Consider the following 18923-nt stretch of genomic DNA (forward strand, 5'->3'; position numbering starts at 1 on the left):
ATAAACTATGTAAGCATAGTTTATATAATATATAAAATGCTAAATATTATACTTATATACTTATAAACTATGTAAGTATAAATAATATACTTTATATGTAATTACATGATACATTTATATGTAATTATATGATACATTTATAAATCCATTATATAATTATGTAACTATACAATATATACTTATATAAAATACAGTACACAAAAAAATATTAATACTCATTCACATATGAAGGTGACAAGAACCCAAGGGGGTCAAGGTTAAAAGAACTGACCTCTGTCAAGAATAAAGGCCTGGAAACCTTTAAATAATATATAGCTCTACATATGTGGGTATATGTATATACAAATACACATACATTTCTTTATTATTATTCAATGACCTGGTTCTTTCAGGTAGTAATGTAGGCTGATTATGAAGCCACTGCACATAAATCCACATTTTAAAATTAGCTTAATTCTTCTAAAGAATATACCATTCCTTTCTACCCCTAGCATCAATATAACTTATCATAATGGTCCTTGTCTGTTTGCTTCTAAGTTTTTTTTCTACTTGGCTTCAGGGGCTGTGTATTGAGCTCTGGGGAATGACAAAGAACACTTAAGGATAGACTGGTAGGTACCAAAAGGGAGAGGACACCTGGGACCCAGGACCTGGGCCTGACCCTGGGGCTCGCCTAGGTCATTGGAAGCCTGAGGGCTGTGGCTGGACTCTGGGCACACATCTTGGGCTGTCAAAGAACTGAGAGTTCTCAGTTGCCCTTGGCTACCTGGCTCAGTGATTTATGACTTCCACAGGAACCAGCCCCTCGCCGTCCCAACCTGGAGATAATCCTATCTCCTCTCCAGGGTTTGGGTGGCTTTTTTAAGTGTCTGAAATCCTGCCGTGATGACCAGGGGCCAGCTTGGCACCAGCGCACACACAAAATGGCCTGCACTGTGTCCTCACCAACAGAGAGCAATATCTGCCCCGCCAGCTGTTGCTTCACTTCAGATCAGTCAGAAGGTCAGAAAACGTGCTGATTCACCTAGATGGGTGGCTGTGCAGAGCTCTGGTCACTTTTGGCAATTTCCAACCTATTCTTCAGCTTTGGGGTCCAAAGGGTAATTGCAGCCTTCAGCTAATTAAAGCTGGACCTCTGGGCCTGCCAGAATTATTTTTGGTTTTGTTTGGTTTTGGTTTTAAGCAGAGTCACCCATTCCATGTGTTTCTTTCTCCATTTGTTCACAAATACTTACGAAGCAAAAACCAGGTCCCAGGCATTATTACCTATGAGAAGAAATGATGAGGCCAGATTGGAATCCCACCTTCAGACCTCTGACAGTGACCTTGAACAAACAACTCAATCTCTACGAGCCTCAATTTGCTCACCTGCAAAATGGGGTCATCATTCTCTGATGTCAAAGGATAGCTGTGATGATTACATGAGATAAAATACTACAAGTAAAGTGTCTGACAATTTGCTTAATACAGTTGAAGTCCTCAGCAAACATGTGTTCCCTTCCTTCTGCTCCCAGAAATTGGTCCAAGTACTGTGCCTGTTTGTCACTAAGTAAAAAGATATCACATCCCACAACTCAGGGAGTGTGCCTGTTTGTCACTAAGGATGAAGATGTCATACTCTACAACTCAGGAAATGCCAGATCTTCCGTGGCTCCCACTTGGGCCAAAAGTAACTCTTCCTTTAAAGGTAGGTAGGCAGCAAAAGTTGCAGAGGAGGAACTAGGGATATTGTGTGTCTGTGTGTCAATTGTGTTGTTCAACTTCTTGTCATGGAAGTATCCCTTGCTGCTATATAAATGCCCAAGCTTCCATTACACAAGATGGATTTAAGTTATCGGTTACATTTGAACATGCATAGAATGAACATGTTCTCTAGGAGAGGAACCCAAATTCCTCTCCTAGAGAAACATTTGCATGTGTGGACCAGGAGACATGGCCAAAATGTTCACATGCGGCATTGCTTCTGGAGACAAAATGAGAAACAGCTGAAATCCTAAGGGCAGTATAATTGATAAGTTGTGGTATAGTTCTTCAAAGGAGTACTATACAGCAATGAAAAGTAATGACATGTATCTATATATATATATGCAAATCTTAGGAACATAAAACTGAGTACATAAAAGCTTGTCACAGAGTAACATAGAGGTTATGGCTTCATTTATATACAGGTCAAAACATGCAAAATGAAAATATGCATATTCCCATTGCTTCAATTGACTAGCCTAAGAAATGCATATATGTATATTTTAGGAAATGTATACATTAGTGGTTAAATTGTAAGAAAAGTAAAGGGATGCCAGTTACAACATTCAGGATACTGACTGTCTCTGGAGGAAGAAGAGGGGCAGAGGAGGGGTGGGTGAGGGAGAGTTTTGTATGAATTGGTAACATACATTCCTGAGCTGGGTGGTGAGTTCACAGGTGTTAATTTTGTAATTACTGTTTCATCTGTATATGTGTTATATATACTCATGTGTATGCTATGTTTTATGATAAAATATTTTAACATTTCCCATTACATGTGATTCTTGGGAACCCAGAGTTTGTTAGGAGAACAAATACATATGTAAAGACATACAATGCTGCTGATTACAGAATAATGTGCTGAATTAAAAAAGGAAGGAACCAAACTATTCCAGTATAAAAATGGTTAAATACATTATGGTACAATCATTTCTTATAAAGAGTCCTTGGCTACCAATTTAAAAGATTATAAAGCTAGAAAACAAATAAATATCTCACCTTCCAAAACCCAAGGAGCCAACTAAACTAGAAATTAAGAGGGAGGATTCCTCCTGCTGTTAGGCTATTTAGTCATCAGAAATACTAATTTAAATATGAGTTTTCTTTCTGTCTCTAGCCACATGAGCATAAAGCAAGTAACACTAGGCAAATGTTTTCTACAAATGAGTCATTGCTGGCAGAGACTCTGAAGAGGCCTTCTTGACTAACTTACATAAGCAAAATCACTAGACTTTGAATCAAAAGTCTTAAGCAAGTAATATGGTGGCTGCCTTTCCCACCAGGATGGAGGTTGATGAAGTGCCGGAAGCCCTAAAGGAGAATCGGATCAGGGAAGAGCACTGTGCTAGAATTCTCCTTCCTGTTCTTCCACCCACAGCACCTTCCCTGGGCACTAGAAGGTCAAGTAGAACATCACACCAGCCTTGGTACCCTCACAGCTACCTGGCCTTCAAGAGTCCATCAAGGTTAAGATGGGAACCCAGGCTGTACAGGCATTCTCCACCTGGACTCCCTTTGGGTCAGGCATCTTTACATCAGTGAGCAATGACAGCTAAGTCTTTCTTCCAACTGCCGAGCTCACCTTTGCATTTCCCCCTCTCCCTGAAGACTGGCAAGGGAGCCTGGGGTAACCCGCTCTGACAGTCACCTGTTGGCCAACAGGTCTAAGATGAACAATCCTCCTCGGTCTCCATCACTCTCTTCCTGAGATCTAAGGATGGAGCAGGCTCTTCCAGGTAGTTTGAATCTCTGGCTCAGAGAACAAGCTCAGCCTTGAGCCACAGTAACTGTGAGCAGCAGGCCCATGCTTCGCATGAGAGTGCAGCAAGCCGAGGCTCTCTGAGAGCACCTTACTGTACAAAACACGATACCAAGTCATCCCAGATCCAAGTATCCAAGCATCCACTTACTCATTCACTCAGCCAATACACATCGAGACCCTACTATACGCCAAGCACTGCTCTGATATATGCTGGTTGCTGATATACAAGGTAAACAAGATGAGCAAGCCAGTGGATAAAAATTACACTGTCTCTGGCCAAGAGCTTGGAAAGAAACAAACAGGAAGTTGAAATAGAGAACAATCAAATTGGGAAACAACATACTTTAGGTAGGGGACTGGAGAGACCCCTTCACAGTGCCCTGTCAGTTAGGAAGGATAAAAAGCAGCAAGCATGGAGAAGAAAAAGAGAAGAGGGTCTTCCCAGAATTAAAAAGAGATCAAATGCCTGGAGATGGAAAAGTATGTGGATAAAAGTTTCCGGATAAACGGAGCCAAACCCGGTGAGGTAGAGGGAGTGGGCAAGACCATGCAGTTCCTCTTCCACAGATCACAGACCTGCTAGCCCAGTATGTGGGTCTAAAGACTATGTCAAGGCCGGGCGTGGTGGCTCACACTTGTAATCTCAGCATTTTGGGAGGCAGAGGTGGCAGGATCGCTTAAGCCCAGGAATTTGAGACCAGCCTGGATAACAAAATGAGACCCCATCTCTAAAAAACAAAAAAAAAATTTTTTTTAATTAGCTGAGCATGGTGGCATGTGCCTGTGGTCCCAGCTACTTTGGAGGCTGAGGCAGGAGGATGTTCTGAACCCAGGAGGTCGAGGTTGCAGTGAGCCATGATCATGCCACTCACTCCAGCCTGGGTGACAGTGAGACCCTTTCTCTAAAAAAATAAAATAAAATAAAGACCATTTCATCCAGCCTTCTACTCCTGTTCTTGCCAAACGACATGGGCTCACATCAGAGGACCAGTTCTCTGTTCAGCCTCACAAGAGACACACTGACCAGTCCAGTCCAGGGTCTGCTGCAGGGACTGCCGGCCTTGGGACTCACTGATTCCCATTTTGATGACATTGGCCTCCTTCGGGGCCCTGGTGGTATACTCTCAAACCAAGGACACCTTATTTCGGTTCAGAAATGTTATTTGGGGAGTGGATGTTGAGGGAAAGTAGTGAGATTGGCTGGTCCCAAAGGTCAGCAGTCCCCCAAGTCCCTACTTACTCATCATCAATTCCTGCCACGGAAGCTGAGAAGTCAGAAAGCATGCAATCATCTCAGGCCATCCAGAAGGCCTTGCGTTGCGCAAAAGCCGGTGCGGGCCCAGTCTGACTCTCAATCCATCTGGCCAGCTGGAGATTAGATAATTCCAAGAATGTCGAGCTGTGAACAGAGGGAAATGAAGGGATCTGTTTGGCTAACAGGGCAGAAGAAGAAAGTAATGCTTTTCCAATCAGACTCAGATCCTTCTGCTCTCTGGTTCTGTGGCTAAAATCCAACGGTCAACTACAAATGAAGGGCACATCAGACTGGAAGTTCTTGATAAAGAGAAGCTAATAAATGCTTACAGCAGCTTCGATTTCTATTATATTTCATATATGTGTGTGTGTGTGTGTGTGTGTGTGTATACGTATTTAAAATCATGCCATAAAATAAAACGTAGCAGAAACTTTTAAACCACCTGTAATTTCACAACCCCAACATAAATATTTTCTCCTGTATACAGTTATTTCTGGCCTTTGCCCTAAAACTTCCCTACATGGTTGTAGTCATGTCTGCACATACTTGTGTTTTTAAAGTTTATATTATGTCATAAACACTTTTCCATATTCTTACCAGCCTTTATAGTTAACATTTTAATAATGGCATTATTATACTACCTAGTAACTGTACTGTAATTTATCTAAGCAATACCTTTCTTTTGAACATTTATATGACTTTAGTATTTTACTATGATGGACAATGAGGCAATTGATAGTTTTATGTATATAACTTTTTTCTTTCACATTTTGTTGGAAATCTGATATTATTAAATTTTTAATACATTTGTTACCATCTCTCTCCTTTTCAACCGTCCATTACTTCTTTTCTTTCTTGCTTTCTTTTTCTTATGGCTCTAGCTCAAAGGACCACTATTTTTCTTAGACTCACTTCTAAATGCAAGTGACTTAGTGTGAAACTGCTTCCTGGTGAAACACCATCTCCCATGACTTGCGTGTGATGCTAAATACACAGATGGTGCTTCAACAAACTTCCCATTCAGCCTCATCTGACATGTACTTTTGCTTGTGGAATAGAATTTGGAGTGAAGGTCTTCTGCAGTCTCCGTTCTTGCAACAACTTTCTCTCGTATACCTAGCTTCTCTCCTTAGGCAGCTTCATAGAATGAAAATGTAATCCTCCCTTTGGAGAGAGAGAATAGGAAGGAGCTTATCCTTAGACAACAACAGCCTGTCACCTGGAAAGGTGCTCTGACCTAGAGAAGCGTGGTGTGACATGCAAGATGAAGTCCCTCCAGGAGGCATATTGCGGCCTATAGGTCTGCATACCCTGGTATATTAGTCTGACCCAGATGCTATAGCAAGATACCATAGACTGGAGGCTTATAAACAACAGAAATTCATTTCTTACAGTCCAAGTCCAAGATCAAGACGCCAGATTCATGTCTGGTGAGGGCCCACTTTCTGGCTCACAGACAGTGACTTCTTGCTATATCCTTACATGGTGGAAGGGGCAAGTGAGCTCTTGGGGGGGTCTCTTTTATAAGGCTATTCATCCCATCATGACCTAATCACTTCCCAAAGGCCCTACCTCCTAACACCACCATCTTTGGGATTAGGATTTCAACATATGAATTGGGGTTAGGGAAGGGATGCAAACATTCAGACCACAGCACCTGCACTCACTTTTTCTTAATCTGCTGAGTTGGAGGCAGTCATTCCTATGCAGGCCCAGATGATGATACACAAACTTTATGACTTTTAAATCCACATTTAAGGAACCCTCAACATTTGCAAACAAAGACGCTGAGAACAGAAGTGTTCTCTTCATGGGGTTGCTTAGAGACTTTTCCTTGCAGATTTTTATTTTCTTTTGTAGGAAAGTTTTTAAATAGAGATAGGGAGGAGGTTCATAGGGCAGAAGGCACCACTCTCAAAAGTTTCACCTTTGACAAGTCTGTTAAGATTATCTAATACTATTTCTAGCTCTCCTAAGCAAAGCAGGTACAAAGTACAGCTCTGGCAACTTTGATAAATCTAAAGAATGATATTTCTGAGAATGACTTTTCTCAATCTAGCCATAACTATCAATGAAGAATTCGTGTTACTATAAAATAAAAAATGCCAAGGAATTCGATTCTTTACTGTCAAATTGAGATTTGATGGAAGAAACAGCCAGGCAATTAATTATATTTAGAAACCATGCATCTTGACTTTGAAGTTAAATGTATTTCCCTGTGGCTTTATATTGGGAACAGCTTTTATTAAATTCAATTACTTTTCCCTCTGGCTTGCTCCATAAAGGTGCACTCATAGAGGAGGATGGCTCTTAGCAGAAATATTTCCACTGGAAAAGATGGCAATCAAGTGGGGTCAGTCACTAAAAAGAGTTGGTCCTTTATAAGCAAAATGCCAGATGAGAGGGTGTGTTTCTGGTGGTCTTCAAGTTTCACCACTTTCTCATCAGCCAGTAAAACAAATAAAGAAGAAGTAAAAATAGAACGAGAAGGGTCTCCTTATTTCCCATTTTGCCGCCTTCTTGCCTGTATCCCTACCTAAAGCCCTTACTCTTTCCCAGAGGGGTCTTCTCAACTCATCCACAGACCCTTGGACCATGTGATTGCTCTCAAGATGCTCCCAGGGTTATCTGTCTTTGGCTTTGGCAAAAGCCCTGCAAAAATGGCCTGGCAAGATCATTGGAATGAAAGCATTAATTCTAGATCCATCTCTGTCTCTAGCCATAGGAGACTTGATCATTTCTGCTCCATGAACCTCATTTTCTTCATCTGACCAGCAGGCAGGCGTAACAACTCTTGACCTCCCTATCCCATACAGCTGTTACGAGGATCAAACAAGATGGCGAGATAATAAACAAGTGATAATTGCAAAGCATTGGTAGGACTATTAATAATAATTTATGAACTATCAAATTTGTTTCACTGTCATTTAAAATAAATTGTCGCTTTGCTTCATAATTTTCTTGTCCAAATGTGCTAAGTTGTATCTTATTATAAGTAAAGAATGATTATTCTCTCCCTAAGCGACACAAGCATGGTAAAAATCTGACACATTATTTGGTTAGAAAGCAACTGCAAAAGTTGACTACATCATTGGCCAATCAGGTGGCAGTTCTCAATGAAGGCATTTCTAACCAAAAGTATAATGTATTTCTGTAATAAAATTACCAATTTTACAAGTCCCAGGCATTGCTTTAAAATTGGTTGTATTAGGATCAAAAGCTTCGGTGCCACCTGGGAGCAATAAGTGGTCTGTTTCTTTCAGAAATATCACCTACTTCGGCCCCAAACCTATAGTTCTGGCTTAGTGAAATTAAGAGGCATGAAAAACACAAGGCAAGCTCAAAGACCTCATAGAAGAATGACGCAGAAAAAATTCAATATTATAGACAGGTAATTTTCCTCCAAGCTTGCCACAGAAAGGAGCCAAGAGTACAACTGCAATCTTCCTGGCTTCCACCAGTAAGTCACTTTTAAAGCTGGATTCCAAAACTCTGCACCAAAATCAACAAAAAGTGGTATGCTTTTGCAGCTTGGCTAAATACCACTGAATTTGATTGTTCACATTCAACATTGTCCTCTCTCAGTTTTCATCATCGATAATGTGGATGTGAGGTTCAGGCAGCCTTCATTTCATCAGATGTATCACTACAAGCACTTAAAGAGAAGAAGTCTAATGAGAGAATATCATAAAACTGCCACATTCGGGCTTCAAGTGAATGGAACATGTCCTCTGGCACTTTCTTTGCATACACTGGGCTTGGCAATTCAGGGAACTTTAAAAGAAACAAAAAACATAGACATCCAGATGTGTCAATATCACAGCACAATGATGAAATCACTGAAGAGTTCTGCCTACTGATTTAGACAAGAGATCAAGGTGGGGCATAGGAGGTGGTTTTGAGCTTACTGTGTTCAGAGTACAGTATCACCAACATGGAAGATGTAACACAAGGTGGTATATCTTCATTATCAGATGATTATATTGATTGTCTATTATCAGTCTATCTAGGATCCTGGAAAAGGACATAATAAATCTGCTGGTTTGTAAACTGCGCTAGGAAAAGGGCCATATTTGTCTTGTTAACTTATTTGTAGAAAGAAGCATTAAGTCAATATATGTGCTAAATGCACAATAGATGCTCTATAAATAAAAGAATGAACAAACTATTCGTGTTTAAGGTAGCAAAGTATAAGTGTTTATTAGTAACTTTCTCCAAACTCTAATGATGAAAAAGTACAGAAAAATAAAAGAATAAACTTGCATTGCTCCTAGAAACTAGGAAGGACACCACCACACTTCACTCCTACTCACTTAAAGATGTACACAATTACTGGAATTCAATATTTGTTCACAATTTTCTTTAAGATAAAATGTACATACAGTGACATGAAAAAACCTTTAATATACCATTCAGTGACAAGTACATGCACGTTATAACCCCAACCTCTAACAAGATAGAAAACATTATTACCTAGAACATTCCCTCATGACTCCTAGCCTTCTAAATCAATCTCCCTCTAACATTCCCAGAGACAACTATTATTCTAATTTTGTTTCTATCATAAATTAATTTTCGCTATTCCATAATTTTATATAAATGAAAGTATACAATATGTACTATTTTGTACAAAGCTTCTTTGACTCATCATTTTTGAGAGTCAACTATGTAACTGCTTCTTTTAGTAGTCTGTTTCTTTTCATTGCTTAGTAGTATTTTACTTATAGAAAGATTGCAAAATACAAGGTTAAGATACAAAAGTCATTTGTTTTTCTCTGTATCACCAAAAATACAGTATCATTTACATTAATACCCCCCAAAAATGAAATACTTAGGTACAAATCTTAAAAAGTACAAGACTGATTTGAGAAAAACTACAAAACTGTGATAAAAAAAGAGAAAAATTAAATAGAGAGATAGTTCATGTTCATGAATAAGAAGACACATTATTGTCAAGATGACCAATCTTCCAAACTTTACAGATTAAGTGCAACTCCAGTCAAAATCCCAGCAAGTTATTTCGTGGATGTAAACAAACTGATTCTAAAGTTTATATGGAGAGGCCAAAGACCCAGTATAGCCAACACAATACTGAAGGAGAGAAACAAAGTTGGCACTCTACCTCAATCCAGGACTTACTATAAAGCTACAATAATCATGACAGTGTGACATTGATGAAAGAATAGACAAATCGATCAATGGAACGGAATTGAGTGCAGAAAAGACCCACATGAATATTGACAACTGATCTTCGACAAAGGAGAAAAGGCAATACAATAGAACAGTAATAATCTCTTCAAGGAATGGAGCTGGAGCAATTAGACATACAAATGCAAAACACACACAAAAAATTTAGACATAGACCTTTTATCTTTCACAAAAATTAACTCAAAATGGAACACAGACCAAAATGTAAAACACAAAACTGTTACCTTCCTGGAAGATAACATAGGAGAAAGTCTAGATGACCTCGGGTATGGTGATGCCTTTTTAGATACAATGCCAAAGGCACACTCTATAAAAGAAACAATTGACAAGCTGAACTTCATTACAATTAAAAATTTCTGCCCCATGAAAGACACTGTCAAGAGAATGGGAAGAAAAGCCATGGTCTAGGAAATATTTGCAGAAGACTTATCTGATAAAGGATTGTTATCCAAAATATACAAAGAACTCTTAAAGCTCTACAATAAGAAAATGAACAAGCTGATTAAAAATGGGCAAAAGACCTGAACAAACATCTTGCCAAAGAAGATATACAAATGGCAAATATATATAGGAAAAGATGTTTAACATCACATGTTATTAGAGAATTGTCAACCAAAACAATGCCATACTACATTACATACCTACTGGAATGGTCAAAATCCAGAACACCAACACCAAATGCTGATGAGGATGTGGAGCAACAGGAACTTTCATTCACTGCTGGTGGGAGTCCAAAATGGAAGTCTTTGGAACACAGTTTGGCAGTTTCTTACAAAACAAAATATACTCTTACCCTATGATCCAACAATTGTGCTCCTAGGTAACTACCCAAAAACCTGTGCTTAGATATTTATAGCAGCTGTGTTCATAATTGCCAAAACTTGGAACCAACCAAGCTGTCTGTCCATAGGTGAATGTAAATAAACTGTGGTATATCCATACAATGGGATACTATTCAATGCTAAAAAAAGAAAATCTATCAAGCCATGAACAGGTATGAAGGAACCTTAAATGCATACTACTTAATGAAAGAAGCCAATCTGAAAAGGTGAAAAGGCCATATGCCATGTGATTTCAACTATATGATATTCCAGAAAAGGAAAAATAATGAAGACAATAAAAAGATTAGTGGTTGCTAGGACTTGGGGAGGGAAGAATGGGTAGGCAGGGCACACAGGAGTTTTAGGGAAGTGAAATTATTCTGTATGATACATGTAATAGTGGATACACGTCATTATACATACATTTGTCAAAATCCACAGAAAGTACATCAAGAGTTAAGCCTACTGTAAATAAACTGGATTTTCAGAAATAATAGGTGTCTATGTAGGTTCACTGATTATTACATATGACCACTCTGGTGTACAATGTTGATAGTGGGGAGGCAATGCATGCTTGGAGATGGAGGGGTATATGGGAAATTTCTGTATCTTCTCAATTTTGCTGTGAACATACAACTGCTCCAAAAACATAGTTTATTTAATAAAGTCTACTTTAAAAATATGTCTGGCCACAGTCCTGAAGGGAGGGCTGGCTAGGTATTTATAGCAGGCTTTTTTTCCTTTGGTAGGACTTTGCCTCCCAGGCATCATGAATCTTTGAAAGATGTTATTTTGCCTTTTAGAAGCTCTCAGCCTATCCTGTCACTGTCTCACATCACATCAGAATTTAGTAACAGTGGAAAAACCAGCTGTGTGCTTGAATTCTCCATGCAAATATCTGGTTTTATCTTTCCCCAGGAGATTCCCTCTAGCTGAGCTGAGACCAAGGCTTAGCCCATCCTTGGCAAATGCACCTGGGAAAGAAAAGGATGGAAAATATTTACCTTACCTTGAGCCATTCTCCTGGGTAGGTAATGGTGTCTCTGCCTTTCTTGAAGTGGTATCACTTGCCTTCTGTGTTGTTATATGATGCTGTTCAATTCTTTAAAATCCTTCTGAATTATATGACAAAAGTCACATAGTATTATATTATCAGTAACTACTTATTATGATCAATCAGCTGATAATTCTATTTAAAGTGCATAATTTTTCAAAATGCTTTTATTTGGAAGGTAAGCAAAGTTATTTGAAGACCACTGGTCAAGCTAACACATTCACACTTCAGAAAAATAAGTTTCTCAACAATTTAGAGAAAAGGTGGTGTGGTGGTAGGAAATCTGACAACACAGTCTTAGACAAGCAAAGGACTGAATGACCTAACCAACAGTATTCTCATCCTTAGAGAATTTGGAGGATTACATTATTATATGTGTAATGATCAATCACAAAAGAGATATGCGATGTCATCTAACAAAGACAAAATGTCTCCTATGTCTTCATTATTTAACTGTAACCTAACTGAATCTATTACTGTATATGAATTATGAATTAATAAAAAAAGGAGTTGTGTAGTCATAAAAGCCAGGACAAAAGGAGGTCTACAGAGGTCAAGGTAGCCGTTCTGTTTGCCAAATATTTTCTGGCTCTCTCCTTTCAGACACATAATAAAACTGCATTTTCTGGCCTTCCCGTGGTTGAAGTAAAGCTATTTAGTTAAATAGCCAATTTAACTTAGCCAGTAAGTTGTGAATGGAAATAACATTGCTTCTAGGCTGAAATATTTAACCAGATTTTCTAGAAACATCTTTTCTTCTGCCACAGCAACCAACAGCACTCCAAAGAGTGTTATCTCCATCAGTCAACATCCTTGAGTAAGAACATCCCAGAAAAGAGCCCCAAACCAACCTATGGTGGGCAGACAGCATACAGATGAAATAAACCTTGGTTGTTTTAAGCTCCTGAGATTTGGAGGGTAGTTTGTCACTGCAGCATAACCTTGCTGATCCTGACTGATAGGGCATCCACACTCTCTAGGACAGAGCTCCCTAAGGACTTCAGCAGTTCTTAGGACTCCATCTGGTTTCAGGAAGGAAAACTGGATACTTTGAAATATCTTAATGTCATAAAACATTCAACTCATATAAATAACTCCACTTTCTCTGATCCCACACACATCAAGCAATCTTATCAATACAATTGGGCATTGCATGTGCAACGGCTCTAGAGAAAAATACTAGTTTTTGTGAGACTGGCTACAGTGAAATAGATCTTTGCTCAGGGGCTGAAAAATCAGATTTCTGAGTCTGGAAGAAGCCAGGTTACAAGGGGGGAAAAGCTCACTCAAAGTGGCTTGAACAATTTATTGTTAAGAATTTATTGCTGACATAACTAAAATATTTCACAGGTATTTAACCTCAGGTGTGGTCTGATACAAAGGTGGTCTGATATGGAATCACACGATTCCATATATATACATGGAAAATCAGAGTTTCTCTATCATAAAGCCTTTTGTTACCCATAAATAGCCCCAGGAGTTCATGACACGGTGGGAGGTCAGAGGGTGGGTAGGCGCTGGGTATTTAACATTTCCCAAAACTGACACACCAAATAGCTGGTTCCAATGAAGTCCAGTGTGCAGACAGCATTACCAGACAGAGCACCGGGTCAATTCTTATCTACATATTGGAAGACCATGATAAATTAGCTTTACAGAAGAAAGGAAATTTCTACCACTTATGAAACCATAGACATTATACACCACTCAGGGCCCAAATCACTGGGAACCAAGCAAGATGCCAAGCAAGGATTGTTTGGGGTTCAGGTATAATAATAGCAGCTTAGGGCTTCAGGAATCAAATAACACCCAAATTAAGGAAGTGCCATGTCAAATGAGATAACACAGGTGTGAGCCATGAATGAATCGCATAGCTCTGTGCATGTTCCAGTGTTGGTGGCCACTGGTTGTCTCACGGTTGGCAGAACCTTAACCCTTGTCATTCTGAGTTCCTGATCACCTCACCTCAGCCCAGCCCCCTCATAGTTCCCTCCTGCCTCACTCATCTCAGGCCTGGCTCCTCAACCCATGTAGGTGTTCCATTGTAAACAAGAGTGATTCTGGATGTTTTCCCCTTCTCCTGCACTGCTTTCCATATCTAGTACCTGAGCAACTACAGCGAGCTCTGCCTGAAAACTTACCTCCCATCTACCCACATCATCTCCACCTTCACTCCAACAACTTATCCCTCCCTGGACAACAGCAATACCCATCTCACTTTTTTCCTCACTTTTTCTCTCATCCCTCCAATCTCTTCTCCATGCTGCAGCTAGACTCATCATTTTAATATCAAAATTTGATCTACCACCCCATTCCCATGCTTAAGATGCCTCAAAGTCTTTGCAGTATATTTCAAATAAAATTCACCCTCTTTACCATGGCCTAGAGAGCCCTGCATGATCTGGCCCCTGCCTATGGCTCCAGCCCAATCAGCGGCCCTTGCCACAGCCCACTCCTGTGTCCAGCCTTCAAAGTGCTTTTCTCAGCCCACTATTCATCCTTCAGCTCCCAGTTCAAATGTCACTTCTCCAGAGAGGCCTTTTCTGACCAGCCAGGTTACCAGACAAAATAGAAGATATCCAGTTAAATCTAAATTTCAGATAAGAAACAAATACATTTTTAGTCTGCCTAAGTTCTAAATATTGCATAGGGCATGCTTATACCAAAAATGTGTTCATAGTTTATTTAAAATTCAAATTTAAATGGGCATTTTGTATTTTTATTTGACAGATCTGGCAGCTCTACTGACCACCCAATGTGTTCCAGTGTTATTCTCAACCAAGTTGCCTTATTTGTGTCCTTCACTCACTCACCATGATTTTCAAGCATATGTGGATGCATTTGTTTATTGTCTTATTCCCACCTAGACTCTAAGCTCTTTAAGGGCAGAGCCTATGTTTATTTTATTCCTCAGTATAGTCTCAATAATTTGCACATAATAAAAGTTTATCAAATGTCTAGCACATAATAGGAGCTCGATAAATATTCAACAAACGAAAAAAATGAGTACTATGTTAGCTGAAGAGTTAACATCTATTTGTTTTAACTTCTTCCTAGTTAATGTGGCAAGTTTTCCCCTTACTGAAAATATACTTTACAGACCAAAGCAGTAGAGTATGTAATCATAATCCATTTAGCTCCATAATTAGACCTTAATGTGACTAAATTCAGTTGATGGTGCATCGAAGAGACTAGGTGTTGAGTAGTGTCAACACTTTCTTGACACCTTTCCAGATGATAAAATCACTGGAGAAAAATAAAAGAGGAGGAAAGTAAAGATACGGAGATACGTAAAGGTGAAATCATGAGAGCAGAAAGTTCAGATTCATAGTTAGGGAGGAAAAGAAAGTAAACAGTAATGCCAAAAATAGAAAACAGAGTAATCTAAGGCAAGGGGCTATCAGGAAAAAGCTTAAAACCCTGGGCCAAAGTAAAGATTACCTAGAAACTTTGGAAAAGCAAAGATTAATTAAAAAAAAAAAAAAGCTGAAGCCCAAGCATGAATAAATCCTGTACTATAGTCCTCATAAATATAAATTAATTGTCATATATAAAAAGGAAGTCAGCAAAGAAGGCTAAGAGAAAGAAAAAAAACTCAGGCGAAGGGTTTTGTTTTCAGAATCTGATTTGCTTACTTGTTTAGAAAAGGAAGGTGAGCCTAGATGTTCAATGGCATCAATTTCCAAGAACGGCTGGGGTCTGTTTGTGTACCCACAAATTAAAAAAAGAAATTTTACCAAATTCCTGGCCCATTTTACTGTAGTTTTAAAGACAGGGCAAGAGGCATCTCTCCTTGAGGTAGTGGTGGCATAGGACATATGTATCAAATATTTTGAGACATGTTTTTGAAACGTTATTTTTATTGTTCTCTCATGAATGTGGGGTCGCTTCTGGGGTCTAGGATGGATTCGCTGAAACTCACACACGTCTAGCTAAGGTATTTTTACAATCACTGATGTCTAAGAAAGAATACTCTGGAAGTCATCTGGAAGGAAAAGTTCATTGAAAAATGTGGTGCAATCCCACAACACCACCCCACAGCTTGATACAATCAAAACTCATATCTTCATTGCCTTTGATAAGACTGTGGGTACTCTGTGAAATGGTTTGGCTCTGTGTCCCCACCCAAACCTCATCTTGAATTGTACTCCCGTAATTCCCACCTGTTGTGAGACGGACCTAGTGGGAGAAAATTTGAATCATGGTGGTGGTTTCATACCCTATACTACTGTTTTTGTGGTAGTGAGTAAGTTTCATGAGATTTGATGGTTTTATCAGGGATTTCTTCTTTTGCGTCTTCCTCAATTTCTCTTGCCGCCACCATATAAGTGTCTTTTGCCTCCTGCCATGATTCTGAGGCCTCCCTAGCCATGTGTAACTGTAAGTACAATTAAACCTCTTTTTCTTCCCAGTCTCAGATATGTCTTTAACAGCAACATGAAAACAAACTAACATACTTTGCTTCATTGAAAGCAACTAATAACATGATGGTGTCGTTCAGAAAAAGACTGTTACTTAAGGAGCGAATTTTCAAAGTAGGGTATTAACTAGGAAGGTGTGGGGCAAAGTCAGCTCAAACTACACTTTTCCCCTCTCCCTACTAGGATTACCCAGGTGAGATCCAGCTACAACGAAGTTTGAGAATGACTTTGAATAACAAATGCAGTCACCAAGGGCAACCTAGGGGAGAAAGGTGGTGGTGTGGAATGGAAGGAGAGGTCCCGTCTCATTTATTTTGCAGGCATATGTGTGAGCAACTACATTATCTGTGAAACAGAAACCTGGGGTTGTGATCTTCTCTTTCGTGAATGGCTGTCTTTACGATTACTTCTTCTCTTAATTTTCTTAAAACACATGACTATTTCAAATGCAAATTATAATATGGTAAGGTTTATAATGTATGTAAAGGAAAAACATGACAATTATAGTATAAAGGATGGCAGTAAGGTAGTAAATGAATCAAAATAGTTGCAAGATTTCCATAATTTTTATGAAATTGTACAATATTAATTGTAAGCAGACTGTGGAAAGTAAAAAATGGATTTTATAATCCGAAGAACACTCACTAAAAATAAAAAACAAAAGTAAATAAACTGCATAGAGTGATATCTAAAAATTCAAAAGGCAAATTATTAAAATAATTCCGAAGAAGGCAGAAGCAGGGAAACAGAAGTAAAAAAGAGAGGTGACAGTTAGAAAACAAATAAAATGGTAGGCCTAATTCTAACCATACTGATAATTATATTAACATTTAATGCATTCAACTTCCACTTAAAGACAGACATTATCAAAGTAGATTTTAAAAAAAGGAAAGACTCAACTATGTTCTATGTGCTTCATTTATGTTAACTTATTTAATTCTCATCACAGTTCTGTAAGGCCATGCCATTATCAACCTCATCGTATAGATGAAAAAATAGGGGCTCTGAAACATGAAGTAACTTGTCGAAGCTTACCCAGCTGGCAAAGGGCAGAGGTGGTTTCAAACCCAAGGAATGGGGCTTCAGAAACTATTAGTCTGCCTCACAAGAAAATTAAGAGCGAAAAGCAAGTAAATCCAGGAAAAAAAAAAAAGAGAGAGAGAAAGGAAAATAAAAAGAAGGAAGAAAGGAAGGATTAAGTCTGGGAAAAACAAAACATTAGTACAAAACGGTCATTATAATCCTAGTACTCTACTTGGCTCAGTGGTGAGCTACATCTGTAGAATAATACTAATTAAAACATTAACAGTGAATTTAATCTAAGATTGTGGTATCCCTGTATTTTGAGAATGGAACAGTAAGACAAAATTGACTTCATCCTGCAAAATAGGAAATTAATGGTGAATGTCTAAAAGTGATGATCCAACAGTGTGCACTGTAAGTTTAATTGTGAGAAATTGAGATAAATATTGGAAGTAAGAAATGAATGAAGCTTCTGGAGAGCTAAAACAGGGTTGGGCAGTGGGCAAGGAGGGCACGGGACTATTATTTTTGATTTTTCACCTTACAGTGATTTTGATATTTAAAATTATATGCATATATTCCTTTGATGAAATGCGTTTGAGAAAAAGAAAAAAAAAAAAAAAAAGACTCACATCAGCAGTTAAAAGGTATGTTGAGTAGCCCAGTTCAGTTTGCTGAGAATAAAGCAAAGGTGGTAATTTTGCTATTAAATGCTGTCTTAGGCAAGGTTCTACAGAAAAACAGAACTAATTGGATATACATATACAGAAAAAGAGATTTATTGTGAGGAACTGGCTCACGTGATTACAGAGGCTAAGAAGTCTTGGCAAGCTGGATCTCAGGAGAGCTATCGGTGTAGCTCCAGGCTGAGTTTGAAGGCCTGAGAACCAGGAGAGCAGATAGTGTAAGTTCCAGTCAGAAGGCAGGAGATGTTCGTTCAACGCTCCAGCTCAAGGACCAGGCAGGCAAAGTTCCTCTTACTCAGCTTTTTGTTCTGTTAAGGTCTTTAATCGATTGTCTACGGCCCACTTACATGAGGAAGGACTACCTGCTTGCCTCAGGGTACTGATTCAAATGTTATCTCAGCCCCAGAAACACCCTCACAGATACAACCAGAAAAATGTTTGACCAAATATGTGGGCATCCAGTGACCCAGTGAAGTTGACACATAAAATTAACCATGACACATACTATTCAGAGTTTACATATATTTTATGTGCAAATTCCCCATTCAAAGTACTGTACAGATTTCCAATATTCCTAATTTCATCTTCATTTTCACTAAAATTGCTCATTGCCAGTTATTTTTGAAATGCCTTTTAAAATATAAATACATTTAAATAACATTATTTTAAAATTTAAAATTACTTTAAAACTATTTTAAAATTAAATAATAAAATAAAACAATATAAATAAAAGAGAACACTATAGATGGTTACAGTCCTGATGCTCCCCTCCCAGGCCCTGCTCTCCTCCGTCTTTTTCAAGAGGCTATGCATCCATCCAGACTTTATACATTCATGAAAAAATGCCTTGTATTGTTTTGTATATTCTTTTCAATAGTCAGAAATACTACCATATTACACGTCATTCATTGCAAGAGCAGCAAGCTCTTGCAATCAGTGACACATTTCTG

Source organism: Sapajus apella, unplaced genomic scaffold (genome assembly GCF_009761245.1).
Source record: "Sapajus apella isolate SASKATOON/1434 unplaced genomic scaffold, GSC_monkey_1.0 scaffold13, whole genome shotgun sequence".
In the NCBI taxonomy this organism is placed as follows: Eukaryota; Metazoa; Chordata; class Mammalia; order Primates; family Cebidae; genus Sapajus; species Sapajus apella.